Source organism: Coccinella septempunctata (assembly GCF_907165205.1).
Source record: "Coccinella septempunctata chromosome 6 unlocalized genomic scaffold, icCocSept1.1 SUPER_6_unloc_3, whole genome shotgun sequence".
Taxonomy (NCBI): domain Eukaryota; kingdom Metazoa; phylum Arthropoda; class Insecta; order Coleoptera; family Coccinellidae; genus Coccinella; species Coccinella septempunctata.
In genome coordinates, this window is record NW_025408029.1 from 12,501 (window position 1) to 22,500 (window position 10,000).

The window sequence follows — 10,000 nt, forward strand, 5'->3', positions numbered from 1 at the left end:
AGAGTCCGAACGACTTTCTTATATGAAGCGTGACCTATGGTTTTTATCGTCGATTTGGGTTGAGTTAGGTGAGATACTACTTCCTACAAAGTTTCCCGTTCGTATCTGTCCTAATTTTTGAAAAAATGAAAATTATGTCTCCGAACCTCACATTTTACTATATGTGGAATTTTCAGAGTCCGAACGACTTTCTTATATGAAGCGTGACCTATGCTTTTTATCGTCGATTTGGGTTGACTTAGGTGAGATACTACTTCCTAGGAAGTTTTCCGTTCATACCTTCCCTAGTTTTTGAAAAAATGAAAATTATGTCTCCGAACCTCACATTTTACTATATGTGGAATTTTCAGAGTCCGAACGACTTTCTTATATGAAGCGTGACCTATGGTTTTTATCGTCGATTTGGGTTGAATTAGGTGAGATACAACTTCCTACGAAGTTTTCCGTTCATACCTTCCCTAGTTTTTGAAAAAATGAAAATTATGTCTCCGAACCTCACATTTTACTATATGTGGAATTTTCAGAGTCCGAACGACTTTCTTATATGAAGCGTGACCTATGCTTTTTATCGTCGATTTGGGTTGAGTTAGGTGAGATACTACTTCCTACGAAGTTTCCCGTTCATACCTTCCCTAATTTTTGAAAAAATGAAAATTATGTCTCCGAACCTCACATTTTACTATATGTGGAATTTTCAGAGTCCGAACGACTTTCTTATATGAAGCGTGACCTATGCTTTTTATCGTCGATTTGGGTTGAGTTAGGTGAGATACTACTTCCTACGAAGTTTCCCGTTCATACCTTCCCTAATTTTTGAAAAAATGAAAATTATGTCTCCGAACCTCACATTTTACTATATGTGGAATTTTCAGAGTCCGAACGACTTTCTTATATGAAGCGTGACCTATGCTTTTTATCGTCGATTTGGGTTGAGTTAGGTGAGATACTACTTCCTACGAAGTTTTCCGTTCATATCTTCCCTAGTTTTTGAAAAAATGAAAATTATGTCTCCGAACCTCACATTTTACTATATGTGGAATTTTCAGAGTCCGAACGACTTTCTTATATGAAGCGTGACCTATGCTTTTTATCGTCGATTTGGGTTGACTTAGGTGAGATACTACTTCCTAGGAAGTTTTCCGTTCATACCTTCCCTAGTTTTTGAAAAAATGAAAATTATGTCTCCGAACCTCACATTTTACTATATGTGGAATTTTCAGAGTCCGAACGACTTTCTTATATGAAGCGTGACCTATGCTTTTTATCGTCGATTTGGGTTGAGTTAGGTGAGATACTACTTCCTACGAAGTTTTCCGTTCATATCTTCCCTAGTTTTTGAAAAAATGAAAATTATGTCTCCGAACCTCACATTTTACTATATGTGGAATTTTCAGAGTCCGAACGACTTTCTTATATGAAGCGTGACCTATGCTTTTTATCGTCGATTTGGGTTGAGTTAGGTGAGATACTACTTCGTAGGAAGTTTTCCGTTCATACCTTCCCTAGTTTTTGAAAAAATGAAAATTATGTCTCCGAACCTCACATTTTACTATATGTGGAATTTTCAGAGTCCGAACGACTTTCTTATATGAAGCGTGACCTATGCTTTTTATCGTCGATTTGGGTTGACTTAGGTGAGATACTACTTCCTAGGAAGTTTTCCGTTCATACCTTCCCTAGTTTTTGAAAAAATGAAAATTATGTCTCCGAACCTCACATTTTACTATATGTGGAATTTTCAGAGTCCGAACGACTTTCTTATATGAAGCGTGACCTATGCTTTTTATCGTCGATTTGGGTTGACTTAGGTGAGATACTACTTCCTAGGAAGTTTTCCGTTCATACCTTCCCTAGTTTTTGAAAAAATGAAAATTATGTCTCCGAACCTCACATTTTACTATATGTGGAATTTTCAGAGTCCGAACGACTTTCTTATATGAAGCGTGACCTATGCTTTTTATCGTCGATTTGGGTTGAGTTAGGTGAGATACTACTTCCTACGAAGTTTCCCGTTCATACCTTCCCTAATTTTTGAAAAAATGAAAATTATGTCTCCGAACCTCACATTTTACTATATGTGGAATTTTCAGAGTCCGAACGACTTTCTTATATGAAGCGTGACCTATGCTTTTTATCGTCGATTTGGGTTGAGTTAGGTGAGATACTACTTCCTACGAAGTTTCCCGTTCATACCTTCCCTAATTTTTGAAAAAATGAAAATTATGTCTCCGAACCTCACATTTTACTATATGTGGAATTTTCAGAGTCCGAACGACTTTCTTATATGAAGCGTGACCTATGCTTTTTATCGTCGATTTGGGTTGAGTTAGGTGAGATACTACTTCCTACGAAGTTTTCCGTTCATATCTTCCCTAGTTTTTGAAAAAATGAAAATTATGTCTCCGAACCTCACATTTTACTATATGTGGAATTTTCAGAGTCCGAACGACTTTCTTATATGAAGCGTGACCTATGCTTTTTATCGTCGATTTGGGTTGACTTAGGTGAGATACTACTTCCTACGAAGTTTTCCGTTCATACCTTCCCTAGTTTTTGAAAAAATGAAAATTATGTCTCCGAACCTCACATTTTACTATATGTGGAATTTTCAGAGTCCGAACGACTTTCTTATATGAAGCGTGACCTATGCTTTTTATCGTCGATTTGGGTTGAGTTAGGTGAGATACTACTTCCTACGAAGTTTTCCGTTCATATCTTCCCTAGTTTTTGAAAAAATGAAAATTATGTCTCCGAACCTCACATTTTACTATATGTGGAATTTTCAGAGTCCGAACGACTTTCTTATATGAAGCGTGACCTATGCTTTTTATCGTCGATTTGGGTTGAGTTAGGTGAGATACTACTTCCTACGAAGTTTTCCGTTCATATCTTCCCTAGTTTTTGAAAAAATGAAAATTATGTCTCCGAACCTCACATTTTACTATATGTGGAATTTTCAGAGTCCGAACGACTTTCTTATATGAAGCGTGACCTATGCTTTTTATCGTCGATTTGGGTTGACTTAGGTGAGATACTACTTCCTAGGAAGTTTTCCGTTCATACCTTCCCTAGTTTTTGAAAAAATGAAAATTATGTCTCCGAACCTCACATTTTACTATATGTGGAATTTTCAGAGTCCGAACGACTTTCTTATATGAAGCGTGACCTATGGTTTTTATCGTCGATTTGGGTTGAGTTAGGTGAGATACTACTTCCTACGAAGTTTTCCGTTCATATCTTCCCTAGTTTTTGAAAAAATGAAAATTATGTCTCCGAACCTCACATTTTACTATATGTGGAATTTTCAGAGTCCGAACGACTTTCTTATATGAAGCGTGACCTATGCTTTTTATCGTCGATTTGGGTTGAGTTAGGTGAGATACTACTTCCTACGAAGTTTTCCGTTCATACCTTCCCTAGTTTTTGAAAAATAAGAAAATCATGTTTTACTATATGTGGAATTTTCAGAGTCCGAACGACTTTCTTATATGAAGCGTGACCTATGCTTTTTATCGTCGATTTGGGTTGACTTAGGTGAGATACTACTTCCTAGGAAGTTTTCCGTTCATACCTTCCCTAGTTTTTGAAAAAATGAAAATTATGTCTCCGAACCTCACATTTTACTATATGTGGAATTTTCAGAGTCCGAACGACTTTCTTATATGAAGCGTGACCTATGCTTTTTATCGTCGATTTGGGTTGAGTTAGGTGAGATACTACTTCCTACGAAGTTTCCCGTTCATACCTTCCCTAATTTTTGAAAAAATGAAAATTATGTCTCCGAACCTCACATTTTACTATATGTGGAATTTTCAGAGTCCGAACGACTTTCTTATATGAAGCGTGACCTATGCTTTTTATCGTCGATTTGGGTTGAGTTAGGTGAGATACTACTTCCTACGAAGTTTCCCGTTCATACCTTCCCTAATTTTTGAAAAAATGAAAATTATGTCTCCGAACCTCACATTTTACTATATGTGGAATTTTCAGAGTCCGAACGACTTTCTTATATGAAGCGTGACCTATGCTTTTTATCGTCGATTTGGGTTGAGTTAGGTGAGATACTACTTCCTACGAAGTTTTCCGTTCATACCTTCCCTAGTTTTTGAAAAATAAGAAAATCATGTTTTACTATATGTGGAATTTTCAGAGTCCGAACGACTTTCTTATATGAAGCGTGACCTATGGTTTTTATCGTCGATTTGGGTTGAGTTAGGTGAGATACTACTTCCTACGAAGTTTTCCGTTCATATCTTCCCTAGTTTTTGAAAAAATGAAAATTATGTCTCCGAACCTCACATTTTACTATATGTGGAATTTTCAGAGTCCGAACGACTTTCTTATATGAAGCGTGACCTATGGTTTTTATCGTCGATTTGGGTTGAATTAGGTGAGATACTACTTCCTACGAAGTTTTCCGTTCATACCTTCCCTAGTTTTTGAAAAAATGAAAATTATGTCTCCGAACCTCACATTTTACTATATGTGGAATTTTCAGAGTCCGAACGACTTTCTTATATGAAGCGTGACCTATGGTTTTTATCGTCGATTTGGGTGTAATTAGGTGAGATACAACTTCCTACGAAGTTTCCCGTTCATACCTTCCCTAATTTTTGAAAAAATGAAAATTATGTCTCCGAACCTCACATTTTACTATATGTGGAATTTTCAGAGTCCGAACGACTTTCTTATATGAAGCGTGACCTATGCTTTTTATCGTCGATTTGGGTTGAGTTAGGTGAGATACTACTTCCTACGAAGTTTTCCGTTCATATCTTCCCTAGTTTTTGAAAAAATGAAAATTATGTCTCCGAACCTCACATTTTACTATATGTGGAATTTTCAGAGTCCGAACGACTTTCTTATATGAAGCGTGACCTATGGTTTTTATCGTCGATTTGGGTGTAATTAGGTGAGATACAACTTCCTACGAAGTTTCCCGTTCATACCTTCCCTAATTTTTGAAAAAATGAAAATTATGTCTCCGAACCTCACATTTTACTATATGTGGAATTTTCAGAGTCCGAACGACTTTCTTATATGAAGCGTGACCTATGCTTTTTATCGTCGATTTGGGTTGAGTTAGGTGAGATACTACTTCCTACGAAGTTTTCCGTTCATACCTTCCCTAGTTTTTGAAAAATAAGAAAATCATGTTTTACTATATGTGGAATTTTCAGAGTCCGAACGACTTTCTTATATGAAGCGTGACCTATGCTTTTTATCGTCGATTTGGGTTGAGTTAGGTGAGATACTACTTCCTACGAAGTTTCCCGTTCATACCTTCCCTAGTTTTTGAAAAAATGAAAATTATGTCTCCGAACCTCACATTTTACTATATGTGGAATTTTCAGAGTCCGAACGACTTTCTTATATGAAGCGTGACCTATGGTTTTTATCGTCGATTTGGGTTGAATTAGGTGAGATACAACTTCCTACGAAGTTTTCCGTTCATACCTTCCCTAGTTTTTGAAAAAATGAAAATTATGTCTCCGAACCTCACATTTTACTATATGTGGAATTTTCAGAGTCCGAACGACTTTCTTATATGAAGCGTGACCTATGCTTTTTATCGTCGATTTGGGTTGAGTTAGGTGAGATACTACTTCCTACGAAGTTTCCCGTTCATACCTTCCCTAATTTTTGAAAAAATGAAAATTATGTCTCCGAACCTCACATTTTACTATATGTGGAATTTTCAGAGTCCGAACGACTTTCTTATATGAAGCGTGACCTATGCTTTTTATCGTCGATTTGGGTTGAGTTAGGTGAGATACTACTTCCTACGAAGTTTCCCGTTCATACCTTCCCTAATTTTTGAAAAAATGAAAATTATGTCTCCGAACCTCACATTTTACTATATGTGGAATTTTCAGAGTCCGAACGACTTTCTTATATGAAGCGTGACCTATGCTTTTTATCGTCGATTTGGGTTGAGTTAGGTGAGATACTACTTCCTACGAAGTTTTCCGTTCATATCTTCCCTAGTTTTTGAAAAAATGAAAATTATGTCTCCGAACCTCACATTTTACTATATGTGGAATTTTCAGAGTCCGAACGACTTTCTTATATGAAGCGTGACCTATGGTTTTTATCGTCGATTTGGGTTGAATTAGGTGAGATACTACTTCCTACGAAGTTTTCCGTTCATACCTTCCCTAGTTTTTGAAAAAATGAAAATTATGTCTCCGAACCTCACATTTTACTATATGTGGAATTTTCAGAGTCCGAACGACTTTCTTATATGAAGCGTGACCTATGGTTTTTATCGTCGATTTGGGTGTAATTAGGTGAGATACAACTTCCTACGAAGTTTCCCGTTCATACCTTCCCTAATTTTTGAAAAAATGAAAATTATGTCTCCGAACCTCACATTTTACTATATGTGGAATTTTCAGAGTCCGAACGACTTTCTTATATGAAGCGTGACCTATGCTTTTTATCGTCGATTTGGGTTGAGTTAGGTGAGATACTACTTCCTACGAAGTTTTCCGTTCATATCTTCCCTAGTTTTTGAAAAAATGAAAATTATGTCTCCGAACCTCACATTTTACTATATGTGGAATTTTCAGAGTCCGAACGACTTTCTTATATGAAGCGTGACCTATGGTTTTTATCGTCGATTTGGGTGTAATTAGGTGAGATACAACTTCCTACGAAGTTTCCCGTTCATACCTTCCCTAATTTTTGAAAAAATGAAAATTATGTCTCCGAACCTCACATTTTACTATATGTGGAATTTTCAGAGTCCGAACGACTTTCTTATATGAAGCGTGACCTATGCTTTTTATCGTCGATTTGGGTTGAGTTAGGTGAGATACTACTTCCTACGAAGTTTTCCGTTCATACCTTCCCTAGTTTTTGAAAAATAAGAAAATCATGTTTTACTATATGTGGAATTTTCAGAGTCCGAACGACTTTCTTATATGAAGCGTGACCTATGGTTTTTATCGTCGATTTGGGTTGAGTTAGGTGAGATACTACTTCCTACGAAGTTTTCCGTTCATATCTTCCCTAGTTTTTGAAAAAATGAAAATTATGTCTCCGAACCTCACATTTTACTATATGTGGAATTTTCAGAGTCCGAACGACTTTCTTATATGAAGCGTGACCTATGGTTTTTATCGTCGATTTGGGTTGAATTAGGTGAGATACTACTTCCTACGAAGTTTTCCGTTCATACCTTCCCTAGTTTTTGAAAAAATGAAAATTATGTCTCCGAACCTCACATTTTACTATATGTGGAATTTTCAGAGTCCGAACGACTTTCTTATATGAAGCGTGACCTATGGTTTTTATCGTCGATTTGGGTGTAATTAGGTGAGATACAACTTCCTACGAAGTTTCCCGTTCATACCTTCCCTAATTTTTGAAAAAATGAAAATTATGTCTCCGAACCTCACATTTTACTATATGTGGAATTTTCAGAGTCCGAACGACTTTCTTATATGAAGCGTGACCTATGCTTTTTATCGTCGATTTGGGTTGAGTTAGGTGAGATACTACTTCCTACGAAGTTTTCCGTTCATATCTTCCCTAGTTTTTGAAAAAATGAAAATTATGTCTCCGAACCTCACATTTTACTATATGTGGAATTTTCAGAGTCCGAACGACTTTCTTATATGAAGCGTGACCTATGGTTTTTATCGTCGATTTGGGTGTAATTAGGTGAGATACAACTTCCTACGAAGTTTCCCGTTCATACCTTCCCTAATTTTTGAAAAAATGAAAATTATGTCTCCGAACCTCACATTTTACTATATGTGGAATTTTCAGAGTCCGAACGACTTTCTTATATGAAGCGTGACCTATGCTTTTTATCGTCGATTTGGGTTGAGTTAGGTGAGATACTACTTCCTACGAAGTTTTCCGTTCATACCTTCCCTAGTTTTTGAAAAATAAGAAAATCATGTTTTACTATATGTGGAATTTTCAGAGTCCGAACGACTTTCTTATATGAAGCGTGACCTATGCTTTTTATCGTCGATTTGGGTTGAGTTAGGTGAGATACTACTTCCTACGAAGTTTCCCGTTCATACCTTCCCTAGTTTTTGAAAAAATGAAAATTATGTCTCCGAACCTCACATTTTACTATATGTGGAATTTTCAGAGTCCGAACGACTTTCTTATATGAAGCGTGACCTATGGTTTTTATCGTCGATTTGGGTTGAATTAGGTGAGATACAACTTCCTACGAAGTTTTCCGTTCATACCTTCCCTAGTTTTTGAAAAAATGAAAATTATGTCTCCGAACCTCACATTTTACTATATGTGGAATTTTCAGAGTCCGAACGACTTTCTTATATGAAGCGTGACCTATGCTTTTTATCGTCGATTTGGGTTGAGTTAGGTGAGATACTACTTCCTACGAAGTTTCCCGTTCATACCTTCCCTAATTTTTGAAAAAATGAAAATTATGTCTCCGAACCTCACATTTTACTATATGTGGAATTTTCAGAGTCCGAACGACTTTCTTATATGAAGCGTGACCTATGCTTTTTATCGTCGATTTGGGTTGAGTTAGGTGAGATACTACTTCCTACGAAGTTTCCCGTTCATACCTTCCCTAATTTTTGAAAAAATGAAAATTATGTCTCCGAACCTCACATTTTACTATATGTGGAATTTTCAGAGTCCGAACGACTTTCTTATATGAAGCGTGACCTATGCTTTTTATCGTCGATTTGGGTTGAGTTAGGTGAGATACTACTTCCTACGAAGTTTTCCGTTCATATCTTCCCTAGTTCTTGAAAAAATGAAAATTATGTCTCCGAACCTCACATTTTACTATATGTGGAATTTTCAGAGTCCGAACGACTTTCTTATATGAAGCGTGACCTATGCTTTTTATCGTCGATTTGGGTTGACTTAGGTGAGATACTACTTCCTAGGAAGTTTTCCGTTCATACCTTCCCTAGTTTTTGAAAAAATGAAAATTATGTCTCCGAACCTCACATTTTACTATATGTGGAATTTTCAGAGTCCGAACGACTTTCTTATATGAAGCGTGACCTATGCTTTTTATCGTCGATTTGGGTTGAGTTAGGTGAGATACTACTTCCTACGAAGTTTCCCGTTCATACCTTCCCTAATTTTTGAAAAAAAGAAAATTATGTCTCCTCATAAAATTGCATGTTTATATATTCATATAATTTCATGATGTGAACGGTCAATGAAGAAGTGTCTGAACCTCTTTAATTGTTATATTTTCAACCGGACCAAGTGCGTAAAGCAAAAAAAAAAGCTTACAGCACGCGGTGTTCCCAAGCGGTCACCCATCCAAGTACTAACCGCGCCCGACGCTGCTTGGCTTCAGTGTTCTGACGAGAACTGGCATTGTCAGCGTGGTATGGCCGTAAACGATGGGATTGTGTGTTCTTTCCATGTGAACAATTATCGCAATCTGTGAAGATCATAAAAGAAGGCTCATAAAAAAATAACAACACGAAGATAAGCTGGTTTCGTATAATATCACATATATATCGACTTCCGCGTCATCGTCTTATGGGGATGCCAGTCTCGCACATAGTCCTTGTTTTGCTATTGCGTCTAATATTTATCGAAAACGGCCGTAAAAGAGTGGATTCTACTACCGCCGTTTACCCGCTCTTATTTACATCGCCTATATTAAGTGAGGGAATTCTACTACCGCCGTTTACCCGCTCGTATTTACATCGCCCATATTAAGTGAGGGAATTCTACTACCGCCGTTTACCCGCTCGTATATACATCGCCTATATAAGGTGAGCGAATTCTACTACCGCCGTTTACCCGCTCGTATTTCCATGTCCTATATTAAGTGAGTGAATTCTACTACCGCCGTTTACCCGCTCGTATTTACATCGCCTATATTAAGTGAGGGAATTCTACTACCGCCGTTTACCCGCTCGTATTTATATCGCCTATATTAAGTGAGTGAATTCTACTACCGCCGTTTACCCGCTCGTATTTCCATGTCCTATATTAAGTGAGGGAATTCTACTACCGCCGTTTACCCGCT

The 10,000-nt window shown here is 37.0% G+C and overlaps 1 non-coding gene across 1 annotated transcript; it reads right to left on the reverse strand.

Annotated features, from left to right (window-relative positions):
• Nucleotides 1-9,242: 9,242 nt before the first annotated feature.
• LOC123322495 lies at nucleotides 9,243-9,361 on the reverse strand. Its single transcript, XR_006539141.1, has one exon. It is a non-coding gene; the product is annotated as a 5S ribosomal RNA (ribosomal RNA).
• Between the last annotated feature and the right edge of the window lie 639 nt (nucleotides 9,362-10,000).